This window comes from Macaca nemestrina, chromosome 13, assembly GCF_043159975.1.
Source record: "Macaca nemestrina isolate mMacNem1 chromosome 13, mMacNem.hap1, whole genome shotgun sequence".
NCBI lineage: Eukaryota > Metazoa > Chordata > Mammalia > Primates > Cercopithecidae > Macaca > Macaca nemestrina.
Window position 1 is genome coordinate 116,522,623 of NC_092137.1, and position 19,788 is coordinate 116,542,410.

The 19,788-nt window shown below is 43.8% G+C and overlaps 2 protein-coding genes and 1 pseudogene across 8 annotated transcripts in view; 1 reads left to right on the forward strand and 2 right to left on the reverse strand.

Moving 5' to 3' along the window:
- LOC105490321 (interleukin 1 receptor like 1) overlaps positions 1-19,270 on the reverse strand; it is a 99,257-nt gene extending 79,987 nt beyond the window's left edge. For 2 of the 7 annotated variants that reach the window (XM_071077191.1, XM_071077190.1), the window contains exon 1: positions 11,421-11,811. The gene's annotated coding sequence lies outside the window, so the exon portion shown is untranslated. Of the gene's footprint in view, positions 1-862; positions 944-11,420; positions 11,812-18,836 lie in introns of those variants that run through there. The other 5 variants (XM_071077186.1, XM_071077183.1, XM_071077185.1 and 2 more) reach the window with 4 other exon arrangements.
- LOC139357966 (cilia- and flagella-associated protein 144-like) lies at positions 14,773-15,246 on the forward strand (annotated as a pseudogene).
- Positions 19,271-19,431: 161 nt separating the features above from the next.
- LOC105490123 (interleukin 1 receptor like 2) overlaps positions 19,432-19,788 on the reverse strand; it is a 57,279-nt gene continuing 56,922 nt past the window's right edge. The window contains exon 13 of the mRNA XM_011755488.3: positions 19,432-19,666. The gene's annotated coding sequence lies outside the window, so the exon portion shown is untranslated. The remainder of the gene's footprint in view (positions 19,667-19,788) is intronic.

Below are 19,788 nucleotides of genomic sequence, written 5' to 3' on the forward strand. Positions count from 1 at the left end.
CTACGGGCATGCGCCACCACACCTGGCTGATTTTTTGTATTTTTAGTAGAGACGGGATTTCACCACGTTAGCCAGGGTGGTCTCGATCTCTTGACCTTGTAATCCACCCACCTCAGCCTCCCAAAGTGCTGGGATTACAGGCATGAGCCACCGCACCCATCCTCACCTTATTCTAACCAAGCTACACAAACTCTTCATACCCAGCAGCACCATAAAAATGTAATGTCTTCACCAACTACACAAATAACTTTTCTCTAGCCTGCTGCTTTATGGAACTAGGAGAGGAAAAAGACTCACAGAGTGAGTGACATGACCCAATAAATGAGCTTCCCCCACCTGGAAGTCACCAGCCTCCTTATTAAAATTGCAAGGCACTCTGACCTCAAATACAGAGGAATTCTCCCACATGTCTTTGTGTTGAACTTTGTCATTACTGGGTGCCATAATCTACATATAACGATTGCTTTTCAGAAAAACAAGTAGAAAAATCAGCCATTTTTTTTCCATTCTAAGACACATCAGAAATTCTAAAATGTAGCCTTCCAGATGGGCCAGAAAAGCTGATGGCCTGAAAGGAGTTCAAAAGTATGCAGAGGGCTGGGGGTGGACGTGTGAGTCCAGAGAACGCTGGAGAGACAGCCAGCCTGACATTATCAAGACAAGGGGCTGGGAGAATCACTCACTTGCTAGAAGAGTATCATTGGGGCCTCCCAGGAAATTCAGTCAGGAGGATCATGCCCTAAAAGTCATTTTGGAAATGTGTAACTCAGCACAGGAAAACTGAACAAGGATGAGAATACCCATTATGGAAATAAGATTCACACATTTTCACGTAAGATGAGCTCAAGGGAACATCAGCTACCTTGGTGACGCTGTGGGTCCCGGGGGCAAATGTTTCGACCACAAGCCAACGTAGACCCCAGGCAGGGGAAAAGTCTTCATGCTTCAAAGACCAGAAGAGAAATAGGGGTTGAGTGAAAGAGCAGTGATGATGCCAAAGAGAATAGATAAGTATAGAATTACAGGATAGGAATTAAAGGTGAACTGAAAACTAAAAGGGAAAAATCTTATTTGCAAAGAGGATAGTCAAGGGCAAGGAACTGCAGCCCCTAATGAGGAGCAGTCCCAGGACTGGGGCTATGGATGGGCCTCACAGATCTGCGAAGCTGGTGGGAGGTCCCCTGCCCATGCTTCATCCCAGTCCAGGGTAACCTGTGCTGGTCATGCACCCCCACAACCAAGTAACAGAAATTGTCTGTGCATATGATGGATTCCACTGAGCTTGGTGGACAGGTTTGAGAACAGGAAACTGACACAAGGACTAAAGTGGAAAATGTCTTTGAACCCAGAGTGACATATCTACCTCTTTTATCACTTGAAAGTGTCAAGTAGGGAAATTAACCAGCATCAACAGCAAAATGGCCCTGGCTTTGTGGTGGCCCCTGTCTTCTCTTTCCCTAATTTTGTTTTCTCCATTGGCTACTAAATATGTGCTGGTGAAATTTACCTCATTTTACTGATTAGCACAAGTATAGAAGGCATCCATTAAACAAATTATTTACTGAACATCTGCTCTTGCCAGGCACTGTGTTATATATCACGGGAATGGAATGGTGAACAAGATAAACATGGCTTTTCTCCTCACAAATCTAACCACCTCAAGTTATCCAACTACAGTCAGAGTGCCTGCCATACTTCTGATTGACCCTTCTACTCACCCAAAGCTTCTTTCTTTTCCATTCCAACAGCATCTTTTCAGATGTTCTATTTGACTCAGAAGTGAAAATTCATCATCTTGTCCATTGCTATAAGCCACTGCTTTCATCTCCTAACCATTGAGAAAAAGGACTCTTGCTAGTGCACCATCACCACCTCTCTTGCACAACTCAACATTTCCCAGGACCTTCACCCATTTCCTCCCTCATCCCCATTCCTCCTCCCTAAGAAAAGCATGCCTCTTTCCCAAGCTCAGCCCCTCCACTTGTGTTCTAGGTTTGATCTCTCAATCCTCCCAGCTCCCAGTGCAGTCTCACCTTTCAAAGGGTTCTTCTATGTCTCAGTTCTGACGTCTCTATCTATCAGCTTCAGATAGTGGTGTCTGTATCACTCGCTCTCTAAGCATGTTCTAGACACACATGACCCTATAACTAAAGCGTTCCCTGATTTTCACTTTCCTATGAAACTGCTGCCCTACCTCTCTCCTTCCTTTCTCTGCCCAAATTCTTACAAAAGAGCTCTACTCCAGCCTTCGCCACCCCCACCACACACCTACTACTTGGCGCCTTAGGGTTTGAACTGCTCATTGAAGGTAATAGATTGCCTTCTGACCGACTTGCTAATGAAATCTTCTCAGCTCTCATCTGTTCTATACTGGTGCCATTTGACACTTTGACCACTTCCTCTTTGACACTCTACTCTTGGCCTCCATGACACCCTACTTTCTTCTTTGTGTCCCTCCCATCACTCTGATTGCTATTTTGGGGTTCATTCACTGATTCCTCTTAAATGTAGCCATTTTCTAAAGATCTGTCTTTCCTTCTCTTTCTACGGACTCTCATAAATTCTCCTAATTTCAACTATCAGCAAATGCTGATGGCTTCAAGATCCATATCAAACAAGTCTTCCTTCTCACCCCTCCTCACTTCACCTCACCTGCAAATTCACTCATGCTACCTACAAAATATCCATTACACTTCTTCACTTCTTTCGTTACTTACTACCACTGTCCAAACTCAAGCCTCGTCATCTCTCAGCAGGAGTGTTACAATAGCTTCCTATTTATTCTCCATGTGTACCCTAGTCTTAGCACACTCAATTTCATTTCCTCCTCTATAACCAGCCCATGGAATCATGTCGACATTCATTGCTTACGAGTTGCTCAAAATATGGACAAATTATTTACCTTCTTTGAGCTCTGTATCCTTACCTCACAGCATTGTGGTAGGAACCGTTGTTCAGGTTGTACACTGCAGGAGTGTGTCCAACTGATGGAGCAAGTGGCAACTAAAACCCAACCCATCCTCCAATCACTAAGTCAGTTCCACGCCCTGGGCTGAGTTTAAGTCTGCTCAGAGAAGGAGGTACTCTTCTCTGCAAAGGAGGTACCTTTCTTTTCACACAAAGGTACAGTAAGGGCTGGGACTTCCCCAGATTTCTTCTTCAACACATGCATTTTATCCTCATACTTGACACTCAGGCCCAAATCTTCTATTTTTCCCAAATATGCTGTATGCATTAAGAAATCAGTGTTTATGTTCCCATTATCTCTACAGCACTTTGTCCTCCCATTCTCTGCTGGGGAAACTTTCTCATTCTCCAGTGTCACTTGGTTTGGGAGAGCTCTGTGCATTCCTTCTAGTTTGGGACTTCCCTTTGAGTCCTGCATCCTGGTTACACACTTATACAGCAGTTATGTCACTTCGTCTTGCATTGTACTCTTGATAAGGAATCTGTCTCCTCCATTTGCGTTGAATGGCCTTAGGTCAGGACCCTGAGTGGAGCCCACCCATATTTGCTGGTTTGAACTCAGTACTTCTTGTAAACCCGGGATTGTAGCTAAGCATTATAAGGGTGCAATTTGGGACACAAAGGTATAGAGAAGAGTTTAAGGCTTAAACATGCATATCTAGAAGGAGCTAGATTAGAGAATGATTTTAAAATAACCCTAATTAAAGCAATAATAGTAGTCATAGAAAATGTAAACTAAAAAAGAGAGAAATCAAAATTACTTATAATCCCACCACTCAAACCATTGTCATCATTTTGCTCTATAAGCTTACAAATGTTATTCTATATATATTATTTACTTTTTTTTTTTTGAGATGGAGTTTCACTCTTGTTGCCCCAGTTGAAGTGCAATGGCATAATCTTGGCTCACTGCAACCTCTGCCTCCCAGGTTCAAGAGATTCTTCCACCTCAGCCTCCTGAGTAGTTGAGATTACAGGCGCCTGCCACCACAGCTGGCTAATTTTTTATATTTTTGGTAGAGATGGGGTCTCGTCATGTTGGCCAAGCTGATCTCAAACTCTTGACCTCAGGTGATCCGCCCACCTTGGCCTCCTAAAGTGCAGGGATTACAGGCATGAGCCACTGTGCCCGGCCATATTATTTAATTTTTAAAATAAATTACCAACTTTTTCATGTGTTACACTGTAAATAATTTCCCATGATATAAATACTTTTGATTAACATTATTTTAATGTCTGCATCATATTTTATTGTATGCTTGTACCATAATTTATTTAAATATTCCCTGAATTTCATTTTTTCTCTGTTTTATATAACACTGGAGTCAACATCAATATAACTAGATATCTGGCACACCATTAATAATCTCTTAAGAATAAATGCCTAGCAGTAGAACTGCAGGGTCAAACATTAGGTGTTGTTTTCTTTTCTTTTCTTTTTCTTTCTTTTTTTGGAGACAGGGTGTCACTCTATCACCCAGGTTGGAGTACAATGGTGCAATCATGGCTCACTATAGCCTTGATCCCCCGGGCTCCATCACACCTGGTTAATTTTTAATTTTTAAACTTTTTGTAGAGACAGGGTCCCATTATATTGCCCAGGCTGGTCTCGAACTCCTGAGCTCGAGCAATCCTCCTGCCTTAGCCTCCCGAAGTGCTGGGATTACAGGTGTGAGCCACCATGCCTGGCCCAAAGTTAGGTACTTTTTAAAGATTTTTGATGCCTGTAATGAAACGGGCCCTTGGAACCACCACCATACCAAGCTAACCATTCCATTTGAGATCAATGGCTCGCCAATTTCACCAGTCTCGCCAAAATGGGTATTGTCAGAGCACAGAATTTTAAGGTTGGAAATAATCTAGGAGTTCATCTGTCCCATGGGTCATACCCAGAATCAACGGGGCGTTATGTGTTTTCTTAAACTCCTCAGTTAATTATTCTGTGCAGCCAGGTTTGAGAACCACTAATGCAGTCAAAACCCCTCACTCTAGATTTGAGGGAACTAAGGGCCAAAGAAGGTACGTAACTCTATTAAGTTGACCCATGGAAGGTACACAAATAAAAATGTATCCAAAAGATAAAGGAAAAGAAAATTATGTATTCAGGTAGAAAATTAAGTAGCAATCATTTCAAGTTAATTATGGATAAGAGAACTAGGCATTTATATTTAAAATCATATTCTAAGCATGCAGACTGTTTAAGAACACGGAGTGAAAAGAACACTTGTCTTTCTTCTATTCCATGAAGAAACCATTCTCAGCCAATCAATTCACAGCCATTTGTTCATTTCAAAACTTACGTATTTTTAAGTCTAACTTTACAAAGAAAAGGGGATAATAACATGGACCCTGATAAATTAACTATGTATGTGTGGGGTGTAAGAGACACAAAAACACAATTTTACACAAAAAACCCTGATGGTACCAAATAACTAGTTTTTTGTGAAAAAGAAATGAAAATACCTCCCAGCAGCCACAAAATACTGTAATCTTGTGGCTTTAAGAATCTTTAGTGAGTAACAGTAAGACATGATTGGATTTTGTGTTTTCAGGTTACATTTTATTTCAGGTTAAAGAAAAGGTGTAAACTTGTGTGATATGTCATTTCTCCAGACTTGAGCACATGGAGAGGAATGGCTGCATGTGTGTTTGGTGAGAGGAAGGGTACAATAGCCTAGAAACCCTAAGACGACATGTCTTTTAGAGCAGCTGAATTAGCAGTTGTGATCAATGCTTACTTCCAATTACCACTTTACAAGAAAAAGTGATTTTAGCACCTTCTTTTCTGAGAAAGGCAATGTTCTCAGAAAGGAAAGAGAAGCTTTTTACTTTGTTATTTGCTGGTCTCAGGAGATACTTGTGGTTTTGAGAGTGTTACTTGCCTGTTACTGAATCCACCTTACTACTCCTGATGGTGAAATGAAAAGAGATATTACTTTAGTATGAATGGCTCAGTGGGTGACTCTGTAGATGAGTGCATCCCTGCATTGCTGTGAGCTGTATGAGGCATGGCCTCAGATTCCAAAGTGCTTAGACTACAGAAAAAGGAAGGAGAGTAGGCTCCCTTTCATGGAGGATCTCCTGCCTCCGGGTGATGAGGCAGAAGCTCTGCACGCTTCTCACATCACTTAATCTTCCCAAAGGAGACCCTCCGATGGGAAGAGCGTGCATGTAAGAGATAATCAAAGAAGATCGCCATTCCTGGAAACCATTCTACAGTGATATAATTAAGCCAAAGGAAAGAGCACTTAACGGTGTTTGGAGAAATTAGAGTAACTTCATTCAGAAGATGATCTTACCCTGTTCCAGGACAGTTCTGCTAAACCAGGAATGGGGCACATCAGAATCATTTGGTGGGAACCCCCCAAGTGGTTCTCAGGGCATCCCTTTCCCTCATTGCCTAGAGCAGGTTTTCTCAGCCTCAGAAGTATTGACATTGGGGCCTGGCACTTCTTTGTTGTGGGCGGCAGCTGTTCTGCACATTGTGGGATGTGTAACAGGACCCCGGACCTCATGAAACTGATCTCCAGTTGCCAAATGTCAGCATGTCCCTTGGGGGCATGACTAGCTCAAAAGAACTAATGATAGACAGTAGACTTATGAGCAAGGTAAGGTAGAAGGGTCTTAGATTGCCTTGGATGCTTTTTAATAGGCAATGGGATATTAGCTTTGTGTAGGAATGTAAACTTTAGGAAAAGAGTGCTCAGAGATGGTTAAACACGCACAGACAGTATTAGAGAAGAATATACAAATAGCAAATCAACTAATTAGGGTGCAGTTAGAAGCTTAAAGGCATAAATGTGATTATTTTGTTGTGGCCCTAATGTAAGAGAAAATAAAGATGCAGGAAATATTTCTTTATTCTTTTGTAATGAGTGACCCTACCAGAAGGACACCTACCTAGAAACTGAACTTGAGTTTGTGTGTTACCAGCAGTCCTTTAAAATGAGAGAAGTTTCCACTATGATGTAACATAAGTTAGGATAACAAATCACATGGGTTTTCTTGAGAGGCCATCCTCATTTAGAAAGTCACACCACCTCTGGAGCACCGACAGTGTCTTCCTTAGAAGGGCAGGTTTGGGGGAAAAAGGGAAAAAACGTTGATTGCCCTGAGGAAAGAGAGTGACTCCACATAAGGGCATTGCTAATGGCCAGCGAGATCAGGGCAGACAGAGGCATGCACTAGAACGGGTCCTGACCCAGTGCTCATTCCAGACGCCAAGACGGGCACCCCAGCCTCCTCTGTGATATCCTGAGTGTGCCCTCCAGAGGCAGCTTTGCTTGTAAAGGTAGCAACTCACCTCCCTGAGGCTCACCCCTCACTGCTACAGTCTCCCTGGGTCTTCCACCAAAGAGATTCAAACCTCAGCCATCCTAGCCAGCTTCTACTTACAACAGAGCCCCAAATCCTTATCCCTATAGCCCAAATCCTCATCATCTCTTGCCCCTGAGGTGACAGTGCCCTTGCCAGTCCCTAAGCAGGGAGAGGCAAAGGGTGAGACAGGTTTGTGGTGAAGGTCCCTTTCACATTTGCTCTCTGGCAACGGCACATTAACTGCAGTTCTGAATTATGTCCCCGTCATGCTTGGCTCAACATTGTCCTGTACAGTTAACAGTTGGTGAGCAAAGCAATGTGAGAATGTGAAAATTGGACACTAGAGTTATAATAGGGAAATTATCATCTTGCTTCTAATGCCAGAAGTACAGTAGTTATGCCAAGAATTTACTTAACATTGTATTATGATTGGTAAAGACTCTGTTTTCCGATCATGATGAAATAAAGCTAGAAATAATGAACAGTTACATGCAAACGAACTGAACCACTAGGAAAAAGAAAAGGCGACAACATTATTTAAAATGAAACTCAAAAATCAAAAATCAAAACTTAAGTGTCTCAATCTTAATAAAATACCCAGAAGAATGCTGCATAGCAAACTTCTAGAATATAGCCAAAGCTGTACTGGGAGGGCAATTCTTTAATTCTTAAAAAAATAAAGTTTTGAATGAAGTTACTAAGTACTTATCCTGCGAATTTAGAAAACAATCATGAGAGTCACAAATAAACTTAAAAAAAAAAAAAAAAAAAAGAGGGAGAAGGACTTAAAGATAAAATTAATTGGTTAAGAGAAAAAATTTGCATTGATAAATTCAAGTGTAATAGAGAGTAGAAGGTAAAATAGGCATCTCTACATAGTTAAGCCACAGGAGGGAGAAGTGAAAGTGAAAGTAAACAAAGTTAGAGATGAAACAAAGAACAATACTTTATACATTCAGAACATTAACTGCTTTTAGAAAGATTACTTTATATCTCCATATAGTAATTAATTAGAAAATTATATGTGCATTATTTCTAGATAAGTGTAAATTACCAAAATAAAGAAAAAAGAATCAAATCAATAAACGTGTTCAAAATAACAAATTTAAGAATAATCACCAAAGTAGTACCTGACTCAGATAGTTGCCTTCAAATTTGTAAAGAAGAAATAGTTACCAGCCTATATTAACACTGCCAGAGCTTATTAAAAGATGAAAAGATTTATAATTTGCTTTATAAAGCCAACATAATTTCTTTCCTTTTTTTTTTTTTTTTTTTTTTTTTTTTTTTTTTTTTTTGAGACACAGTTTCACTCTTGTCACCCAGGCTGGAGTGCAATGGTGCTTTCTCAGCTCACTGCAACCTCCACCTCCTGGATTCAAGTGATTCTCCTGTCTCAGCCTCCCAAGTAGCTAGGATTTACAGATGCCTGCCACCAAGCGTGGCTAGTTTGTTGTTGTTGTTGTTTCTTTGTTGTTGTTTTTGTTTTGTTTTGTAGAGATGGGGTTTCACCATGTTGGCAAGGCTAGTCTCGAACTCCTAACCCCAGGTGATCCACCCACCTCAGCCTCCCAAAGTGCTGGGATTACAGGTGTGACTCGCCATGCCCAGCAAACCAGCATAATTTCTACAGGACAGAGTTAGTAAATGTAAAGATTCATTCGTAATTTCACTTGCAAATATAAATGAAAATTCCAAATAAAATTAGATAAACGAAGCACATTAACAAATATAAGTACACCGTATACTCAGGAATTCAAAGATGGCTTAATATCAGGAAATGTATCAATACGCTTCATCATACCAAAAAGTCAAAGAAGAAAAATCATATAATCGTCTTAATATATGCCAAAGACTCCTATGACAAAATTCAATACAAATTTTCAAAACCCTGATTAAAGCTTTTAGTCAACTAAGCCTAGAAGAGATCATTTAATTTAAAACAATTTAAATTTAAAATAATTAAAAATTTCAAAGAAAATAAAAACAGCCAACATTATAGCTAAGAGTAAAACCATAGAGACATGTCCCCTCTCATTCCTATTAAGCAAAACGTTAGACAGTCTAACAATTAGACAGCAAAAAGAAACAAACGCCACAAATAATGGAAAGAAAAAGACAAGCTGATTATTATTATCAGTTGTGATTGTCTATATAAACAAAATAAATCTGCCAAAAACATAAAATAAATAGCAGTTCACAAGTTAAAATAAAAATAGAAAAACCAGGATTTCATCAGCCAGGAATTAACTATGAGAAAAAAAAAAAAGGAAAACAAATTCCCGATAGCAACAGCAAAACAATTTCTGAGAAGAAACTCCTTAAGAAACTTAAGCCAGGATCTACGTGAAAAAGTACTGTTCTATTAAGAGATGTTAGAGAAATACTGTATTAAGAGATAGTACCTGCTTCTAGAGAGGCATAAAATTGTAAATTGGCATAAGTTCAAAACAATTAAAATCAAAATACCAATAGAAACTTGTTGAAACTTAAGACACTAATGAATGAACAAGAAGAGTCAAGAAAGTGTAGACAAAAGTATAACGACAAAGGTGGCTGGTACTGCCAGATTTTAAAATACATTATAAAGTAAAAAGAGTCTGTGTTTATGCCTATATTCCAGGACTGGGGATGACTTCTTTGTGTTTTTTGCATTTTCAAGCTTTTATTCAAGTATTTATGAGCAGAGAAATCTTTAAAAATGTAATATCACTAAGTCTTTCTCCAGCTGTGCCTGTTCAAGGTTCCCACACTCTCCTCCCTCTCTTCATTCTTGAGTTCTTCACCCCAGTCTCTACCTCCTAGTCCCCCCTTCATTCCAGACTTCATGCTTTGAGAAATTGAAGTCCTTGTGGGGCTCTGAACATTTCTCATGATTTTATGCTTCTTTCTTTGTGTGAGAGGCCATCACACAAAGAAAGAAGCACAAAAGCATAGGAAATGTTCAGAGCCCCACCAGGTCTTCGGCCACATCCACCTCCACTACATCCACCATTTCCAGCTAACGCTCCCTTATGTGGGGGTCACATTCTCCAGAAAGTTCTCTCTGATCTCCCATGCCCCATTTCTCTTGTCCTTCCTACACAATATGAAAATTAAATGTAAGAAAATTGATTCAAGAAAAAGAAACTTTGGTCGAAGGTGATATTTCACTATGGAAGGGGGGTGTCTTTTATTGTCTTATGTTGAAATCTACTTATTTCTTAATTGGGTTATTTTCAAGATTCATGTCTTAGTCATGTTTGAAACCTTAGACTTCAAACCAGTTTATTGATCTCAACTCAAAAATACTTTTAAAACACAAGTTGGATATTTTACTAGGGATGTTTATAATCCTATTCTTCAGTCAGATTTCAATAATTTGTTTGAAAATTGGCATAAAAAAATTTAAAGCCCAGAGATTTAAAAAAGCGTTTATAAGTAGAGCCTCTATTGAGATATCCAGAGCAGAATGGGTGCCCTCAAGTGACTTACACTAAATTTTGTTTTATTTTTCAAAATATTCTAGAATGCCACCCTTTGTGGCCCCTGTCTGTTTTGCTTATATCTATTATAGCATCAGTGATTTAAATATTTTTCTGAGCTTTTAGACCTTCAACGGTTTCTTTTTGAACTCCCACAATGGGTTCTTATGATTCTTCTTTATCTCCTACGATATTTTCTTGTTAGTTTTATCCCCCTCCCCCTACTTTATTTTATTTTATTTTATTTTATTTTATTTTATTTTATTTTTTTGAGATGGAGTCTCGCTCTGTTGCCCAGGCAGAGTGCAGTGGTGCAGTCTCAGCTCACTGCAAGCTCCGCCTCCTGGGTTCACACCATTCTCCTGCCTCAGCCTCCTGAGTAGCTGGGACTACAGGCGCCTGCCACCACACCCAGTCAATTTTTTGTATTTTTAGTAGAGACGGGGTTTCACCATGTTAACCAGGATGGTCTCGATCTCCTGACCTCGTGATCTGCCCGGATCGGCCACCCAAAGTGCTGGAATTACAAGCATGAGCCACCGCGCCCGGCCTATTTTCCCCACTTTTAAAGGGAAGGGTTTATTAGTGAACTCAGCAGTTACAAGCCAAAGGGGTGAAAAAGTCAACTCTCTATTCAAGAGCAACTAGGAGTAAACAAACTTGCCCTTTTACCTGTGAATTCACACCTGGTCATGGTGGTGAGGAGGTGAGCAAATCAGGACTTCCTGGCCATAGAAACAAGTGTGTATTATCAGCAGAATTTCTGTGTGTTTCTGCAGCCTGTACTGTATGCCTTATCTTAGGCAGCAATGTCAAACCAAGCAAAAAAGGAAAAAGTCGTCATACTCTGATAGTTCTAGCACATGGTTCCAGCTAAAAGAAAAGGCAAAATCTTAGAGCTGTCCCAGGTCATTGCCCTAAGCTCCCCTCCTTAGAACAACCAGAGCAAAACACAACCCACCAAGTCACACCATAGTCAGAAATTGAGTCATAATGGAAAAGGCATTGTTGCATAATGACTTATCTAATTCATCTATGTTGATTATGCAGTCTTTAAATCAGTCCTTTTAAAAAGAGAAAAAGAAAGAGATATCTCTTCATTGGGGCATGTCAGGTTTGAAAAGGAAATTCTCTAAGCATCCCAAACACAAGTGGAACCAGGATGGGCTGTTCTCACAATCTGGGCAATCTTCTTCAGGTCAGAGAAAGGTGGAGAGGTCTTTGATGACAATATGCCCACTTAACCCAGAGCATGGCTGTGCTCAGCCCCCTTTTGTGTGGTTGCTTGGCTTGTTCTTGTGTTTTGAAGCACCATCGGAACAACCCAAGTGTACCAGTGACAGCCCCGGTCCCTTGCCGGGTGTGCCCTTCCTCCCTAGCAGCAGCCAGTCCCCCGAAGAGACTTACCCATAGCCCATCTGCTCCACACTGCCTCATTAGGGATCAGCCCTCACTCATTCATTTATTCCTAAAGCTTGTGTGTCTAGGAGTGGGGAAAAGTGACGGAGTAGTAGAGGATCATGACATTTATTGGTTCAAATTTAATTCTGCTTTCACAACTACAGAAAGCATTTGTCTGGCTAGGTTATGCCAAGTAGATCCATTAAAAGTTGTTTCTCGGCCAACAAACACAAGAAAAAATTGCTCAGCATCACTCACCATCAGAGAAATGCCAATTAAAACCACAATGATATCATCTTACACCAGTCAGAATGGCTGTTAATAAAAAGTAAAAAAAAAAAACAAAAAAACAAAAAAAAACACCAGTGTTATCAAGGACACAGAGAAAAAGGAATGCTTACACACTGTCGGTGGGAATGTAAATTAGCTCAGCCTCTACGGAAAACAGTGTGGAGATTTCTCAAATAACTAAAAATAGAACTACCATTTGACTCAGCAATCCCACTATTGGGAATTTACCCAAAGGAAATGAAATCATTACATTAAAAAAGACATTTGTACTCGGATGTTTATCGCAGCACCATTCACAATAACAAAATCATGGAACCAACCTAAATGTCCATCCAGTTGATTGGATAAAGAAAATATGGCAAGGAATACTATATAGCCATAAAAAAAGAATGAAATCATGTCCTTTGAAGCAACATGGATGGATCTGGAGGCCATTATACTAAGTAAAATAACTAAGAAACAGAAAGTAGAATACTGCATGTTCTCACTTACAAGTGGGAGCTACACAATGAGTACATATGGACATAAAGTTGGAAGTAACAGACATTGGAGACTCCAAAATGGAGGAGGGTGGGATGGTAGTGAGGAATAAAAAATACCTGTTGGGTACAATGTTCATGTTTTGGTGATGGGTACACTAGAAGCCAAATCCTCACCGTTATGCAATATATCTATGTAACAAACATGCACATGTACCCACGAATCTAAAATGAAATCAATATTTAAAGATTTTAAAAATATATTTTAAAGAGTAAAGCACCAAACCAAGGAACACGGGGGTCAATGGTAAGCTAGGAAACGCCCAGGTCTGCTCTGACGCGCCCCCTGCAGGATCTCGTCCAGACATGCAGGAGAGGCAAGGCCGCTGGTGCGCGCTTGGGGCAGTTTTGCGCTCCCTCCTACCTGCCCCCTCCTGCCCCAAGTTCAAGCCCCACCTGCTTTGTCACCCACCACCAGCCTATGGAGGTTCCCACTCTGGTCCTCCATGTCCCATGGGTAAAATGGACGTAGCGTGTCTAATTGCGCATGTTCCCGCAGTGATGTGAAGGACTGAAGGGCTTGTGTAAGGGAACGCGCCTGGAGCACTGACTTCGTCCCCTTTTCCCAGTTCCTGCTCAGAGCCGCTCTCCCGGGCCCCCGGCCCCTAACCGTATCCTAGTCCTCCGATCAGCCTTTGCCTACTGAGGGCAAAACTACGGGGTACAAGCACAGGGACTGCGACGTCGCCCCATTGCCTCTGTCTTCCATTTCCCCTGCTTGGTCCTAAACCCGGAGACGGGGCCCTGTGTCGACTGGCGGGGCGCTCCCGGGTTCGGACGCGGCGCGGGTCACAAAGCGCGTTCCGCCCTGGAACGCCCGGAGGAGATAAAAGCCGCGCAGGCCCCGCACTCGCCGCGCACTCCGGCCGTTCCGACGAGAGAGCGCTGCACGCGTGAAAATGACTCGAAAGCTGCCCCGCATCTCCGCCCCCCAGCCCCGGCGCCCGCTCGGCGCCACCCCGCAGCGCCCTGGCCGTCGGCTCTTCTTTCCTCCCATCCGTCCTCAGTTTCTGGACCCGCACACCACGCTCCTGTTCCATCCCACCTACTCGTCCTTCTGCCCCATCTGCTACCCGTCTCTGAACCAGTTCGTGCCCGTCCACTACCCCGTCGTGGGCATCGCCCTGCCGACCTCTTCGTGCGTGCATCTTCAGAAGGGCTGCATCTGCCGCCCGCACGTCCGCTGGGGCCCCAACTTCCACTACATCCCTCCCTATCCCCCCACGCCCCCGCCCAGCCCCTGCTTCTAGAGCCTGCCTGCAGCCCGCCCCCCGCCCCCAGCCACCCACGCGGCCTGACGATCCACGACCCCACGGAGAGGCCCCTGCAGGGACCGTGCTCGCGCAGCGAAGGAGCGGACCCCGGGGTCCCCACGGCCTGGCTGTGGACACGGGGACGCAGGACCACGGACACCCACCCTCGGCCTCCGCTGCCTGCTCAGCCGGCCGGGCCCGCCTCTGCATTTGGAACTGGCTTCCCCGTGGGCCTTGGTGTGGAACCCCCGAGCAAACTGCTGGCCCGAGACGGAGAAGGGAGAACACGAGGAAGCGGCGCCTCTGCTCGCTGCGAGGGAAACGACTGGCCAAGGTGAGGCCTAACCACATGCCCATGACCCCCGGGTCTGTCCCATGACCGGAAGCCCTTTCCTGGAGGGGTAAAGGCTGGATCGCAGGAAGCTGGGGCTGTGGGAGCGCTGTTGCCTGGAGACCGCGTGGGACGCCGTTGCCTGGAGACGGCAGAAGCCCGGGGCCAGGGAGAGAGGCACGAGGGAGCAGAGAGCGCATGGAGCCCGATGGAGCAACGCCAAGGCCATGGCGGGACACCCCAGGGAGAAGGTGACCCAGGATGAGGTCCGTCAGAACCAGATCTTGCAGGAGCTGTACCTTAAAGAGCTACCAGCCCGGAACGTCTATGCCCGGCATCACGTGAACCCCTCCACGAGGTCCACAGATAACCAGGAAGCCCGTGTCTTGGCATGGTAACCTGGAGGAGCCTGGAGACGCCAGGTTTCAGAATCTCATTCACCACGCTGCCCAGGGACCAAGGAAGAAGGACCCAGACACAGACTGAAAATTAGGAAACTGCATGGGACTCAGAGCCCTCGCTCAACCCAGAATGCCCGGATCGCAGGCTGAACCACTGCAGGGTCTGCAATGACATCGCTCTGTGCAAGGCTCAGATGTGGGGGCTGGGAGAAGATGATTGCCACCAGTGACATCCCAGCGGTGGACGGAGGCCCCGAATTTCATGCCCAAAGTGTGCACTGCCCCGAGAAATAAATTTTTTTGAAGTTACTTTTGAGCCATTGTATTATTTATACCAAAACGCACTCATGGTAGGAACCCCAAACCTAGTATGACTTTTTTTCTCTCTTTTCCAAGGAGAAAAACTTACATGATTTCATAGAAAAATTCACGTTGCTATGGGGATATCAATCAGAAAGAAGTCTGCAGGAAAAGACTAACATATTGAGGCTTGTATTTGTTAGGATTCTTTCCATTGTGAAAAACAGAAACCAAATTTAAGCAGAAATGAGAAATATTTAACTCCTGAACTTCAGAGTTCCAAGGAATTCAGGCATGACAGGATCCAGGGACTCAAACATTGTCACAGATCTCTCTTGGTCTCTCTTCTCTGATTCTGCTTATCTCTGACTCTTCACTTTTGACATGATTCATTCTTAACGCCGACAAATTCTATCCTTGTGGAAGGAAAGACTGCTACCAGCAAAGCTATACCCACATTTCAGAGACAGAGCAGGAGAGGGAGCGAGAGAGACAAATTTTCCCACCTAATCCAGCCATAAAGAATGTCAGAGGATTTAGGTTCATCTATCCTGTGTTACAAAGCTGCCTGCAAACTGTGCAAGCCATACCATGTCAGGGTTGACCAAGCCTGGGCATGGACTCACAGGAGTCAAATGCACACAAGAAGCTTTCTAGTGGAATCAAAGGAAGGGTGAGAAAATGTACTGCTCATACCCGAAGTGTAGTCTATTACAAACTTAGACATTCTCCAGGAATAAACTATAGGGTAGGAAGGAAACTGTCAGCGGCATTATGGCTGATTGAATTTTGGAGTCAGCCAGCCCGGGTTCAAATACTGTGGGGTATTAGGGAAAGCAACCAAAAGTCTCTGAAGCCTGATATATGCATGTGCAAAATGCACCTCAGAAGATTCGTGTAAAGGCTTGTACAGCCAGTGCCTGGCACATACTAAATGCTCAACAAAACATGAATCCCTATAGTGGTCAGCAGCACCATTTCATGATGCCAAGTGTAGTTTGCTGTGACTTGTTTGTATGTTTAGACAAAACACCTGCATTCATTCAACATTGTCCTGCCTTGTCCTTTTGTCCAAAGAACATTGTAACACCATCCCCAGAGTGGTACCCACTTATGCCTTCTCCCCACAGCAGCCCACACTAAATGTCAATTCTGTACTCCTTTCCTATAACAAAGCTTCCATTTTGTCTCCTTTCCATCTCAGCCATCAAATTGAAATGCAATCAAAGAAAGCGTGTGAATGAAGCTGTTGGAGACATTAATAAAACACTCTTCCTGATTGCATATGTTAACTATTTTAAAAATTTAATTCTAGAAATGTATGTAGTAGTAGACTGGTCTCCACCAGAGATGTTTTGGAGCAGCACAGTTTTCCAGCATCTCTAAAATGTTAGTGGGTAGGTAACTGCCTATATAGAAAGCCAGGTCTAACTGAGACACAGTGTCAAGTAATAGGCATTGATCTTATTATTTTTTATCAATAACAAAAGTCTGTTATTGTCATTTAAGCCAATAGCAGGCTTTTATTCGGAACATAGAATCAATGGCCTTTGGTGTTTCAGACACAAGCTGTCCCCAAAAGCTTGAGCCCAGAATAAGGTAACAAAAGCAACCTACATTAAAGCTGGAAGTGAATAAGATTATGATAAACTCACAAGTAACCTTGTGAGACAATCTTAGATTCTGTTTTGTGTGTTATATTTTGCTATATATAACTAATATAAATATTGTGCATATTATTCTGAAACTTTTTTATCAACATGGCTTTGAAGTTTACCCATGTTCATACATGCAGCTGAAGTTCATTCTTTTTAAGCTGCAGATAATAGTGGATTTTGGGTAGGTACACAGCTTCTCTGTACTCCTGTTCATGGACATATTTAGTCTGCTTCCAAATTTCCACAGTTACAAATAACACACCAATAAACATTCTAATGCACATGCCCTTGTTTGCATGAATGAGAGCTTCTTCAGGCTATGTACCTAGGACAGCTATGAGCTATAGCTAAATGCTCTCCACGGTGATTTTACCAATGTGCTGTAAGTTTAACAGAGAAGCATCCCTACTGCCCCATGACCTCACCAACATTGCCAGGCTCTTTAAATTTTGCTAATCTGCAAGATATAAAGCAGTAACTATTGTGGAATGCCATGTCCCTTATTGTTAATGAGGATGGGCTCTCCTATGAGTCTTGACTATTTGGTGTCCTGAGGCTTTGAATTTCCTGTTTATATTGTTTGTCCATTTTTCTATTGTCTTTTTTCTTTGGTTTTCAGAAGTTCTTTTAGAAAACATGGTGTCAGATGCCACACAGTATCTTCCCTCTTGTTCAAGATCTTCAGCAGAGGCTGAGGCTGAAGGCAGAACATGCTGAGCACCAGCCACAAGCCCACTGAGGGACGTTCCCTAGGAACTGGCCCCACCCACACCCCCACCCCAGTGAGCAACAACTCCACATATGAGGAGAGCTCATGGGTCGTCCTTGGGCCTTTGTGTTTGGTTCATGAAAAGAGCTTATTTCTTCCTCACTCTACCAGGGTGAGGGAAGATCCCCAAGAGAATTATTCCAAAACTTTGAGTGCCATCAAAAAAGCGGGACTGGATTTTGATTCCTGCTGTGCACTTGATTAGCTGGTAGATTCACTATACTGTCGCTGAGCCCCAGAACTAGAGAAAAGTAGACTTGAGAAGAGGTGGCTTGGCGAGGCCCTGCCCAATGGAGTGGGGCATGAAGGCATGCTCCCCTCAAAGCTGGGCACATGCCATGAGAGATTCTGATTCCTAAGAAGTAGGGAGATGGAGTCCCAGCGCACCTGCAGACCTGAAGGTAGACTGTGGCAGGAAGCTGAGCTAGGAGCTCCAGGCACAAAGCAGCACAGGCCCCACAGGTGTGTGTGTGAGGCCACCCACTGCATGGCAGCCTGAAAGCACAGCTGGGTCCCTCCAAAACCCACCTTTGCCAGGGTCTCTCCTCAGATGTGAGCCCCTTGTAGGACATGACGGTGTCACCATCCAGCCACTTGATGCCCTTGGGCAATGAGCAGGGATGGCAGTTGCGGCACCCCAGGGAGATCCATCATATGTAGTCAAACACGTAGACATGGTTTTTCCCCATCTCTCACTGCTCCAAATGAGGTGGGAGAGACGGAGGAAGAGGACAGGTGTGTGATAGAAGTCCGTCACCACCTTTATCCCACCCATTACAGTCTCAGCTCCCATCTCCCCTGAGCAGAGTAGAGGAAAAGAAAGGCTTTGAATCAAATGATTAAAGTTTTAACATGAACCAGAGTTGAATCTGATAAACCCCAAATGACTCTTCAAAGCACCAGAAGTGACCGCAAAACTGTGAAACCTAGCAGAAATAACTGAAGGGAGCTTCTACCTCATGGAAAAAAAAAGGGCTTGACATTGGGGGAAAAAATCATGTTTCTACCACGCTGCTTTGAACTCAATAACCTGGCTACACCTGTCTTCCACCTGCCGCAACAGTCTATGAGGCTGTTGTGATGATAAAGTGAGATTTCATTTGACACTCTTCCTACCTTGATTGCACTTCTCTAGAAAAGCTTACCCCAAAATGTTCACCCATCCAATCCTGAAGCCTAGGGCTGAGTGTTGTGTCTTTAATTCATTCATTCCTCTGTGTTTCTGAGGCAAGGAGGAGGCATGTAGAATCCGGGCTCCAGTCAGCAGTCTGCATGCGTTTTTATTGCTTCCTGTCAAATCAAGGTTGCATGTTCTTTTTAGAATCCCTTTAGGAAGTGGAGGAAAAACCCCAGGGCGCCCCCTGCGGGACGCGTGGAGCAATCGCGGGCGCCCTCACTTGGGTTTGGGACTTAAGGCTGCTCACTTGCCTGGGTCTTACGGTCCCTTCTTTGTCACTGAGGTCAGACTACCAGATACCACGTCCGCAAGGTTCGTGGTGTGGCGGACAGACCCTCAGGGGCAGACAGAGCGAGGCGAGAAAGAGCCCTGAGGACAGGCCCTCCTTCCACCTCGCGCCACCGCCACCGCCACCGCCACCCCTCCCCACGGGCCAGCGGGACCTCCAAGCATGATCTCAGTACTGATTTCAGGCTGGTTTCACCGGATGACAATTTCCCCGAGCACCGAGGGAAAACCACTCTAGGTTATTTATTCTAAATAAGCCAAAACAACGTCCCAAATGGACACGCCTGGTGGAGGGTTTAATTGAAGCCAGACAGCTCGGAGGAGAGCACGGCTCTGTTCCAAGCTCCTAGATGGCTCCTGGCCACAATGCTTTCCCACACTCAGGCCTGATGTGGTGTGGAGCCGGGCCATCACCTGGTCCCTGGGTCAGAAACAGGTGCCGGAGCTGTTCCCTCTTCCTTGGGTTGCGGGCGGGGGTGTCGCAGTCAGGTCAGCCACAACCCCTTGTGACTAGTGTTGCATTTTTACAAAGAAAGAGAAAGACTCTGTCATCAAATAACTTTCTTCCATGATTTTCTTCCCCTTCTCTCTCTGCACCTCCTCACTCCCCTACCCCCAGCCATCTTCCTGCC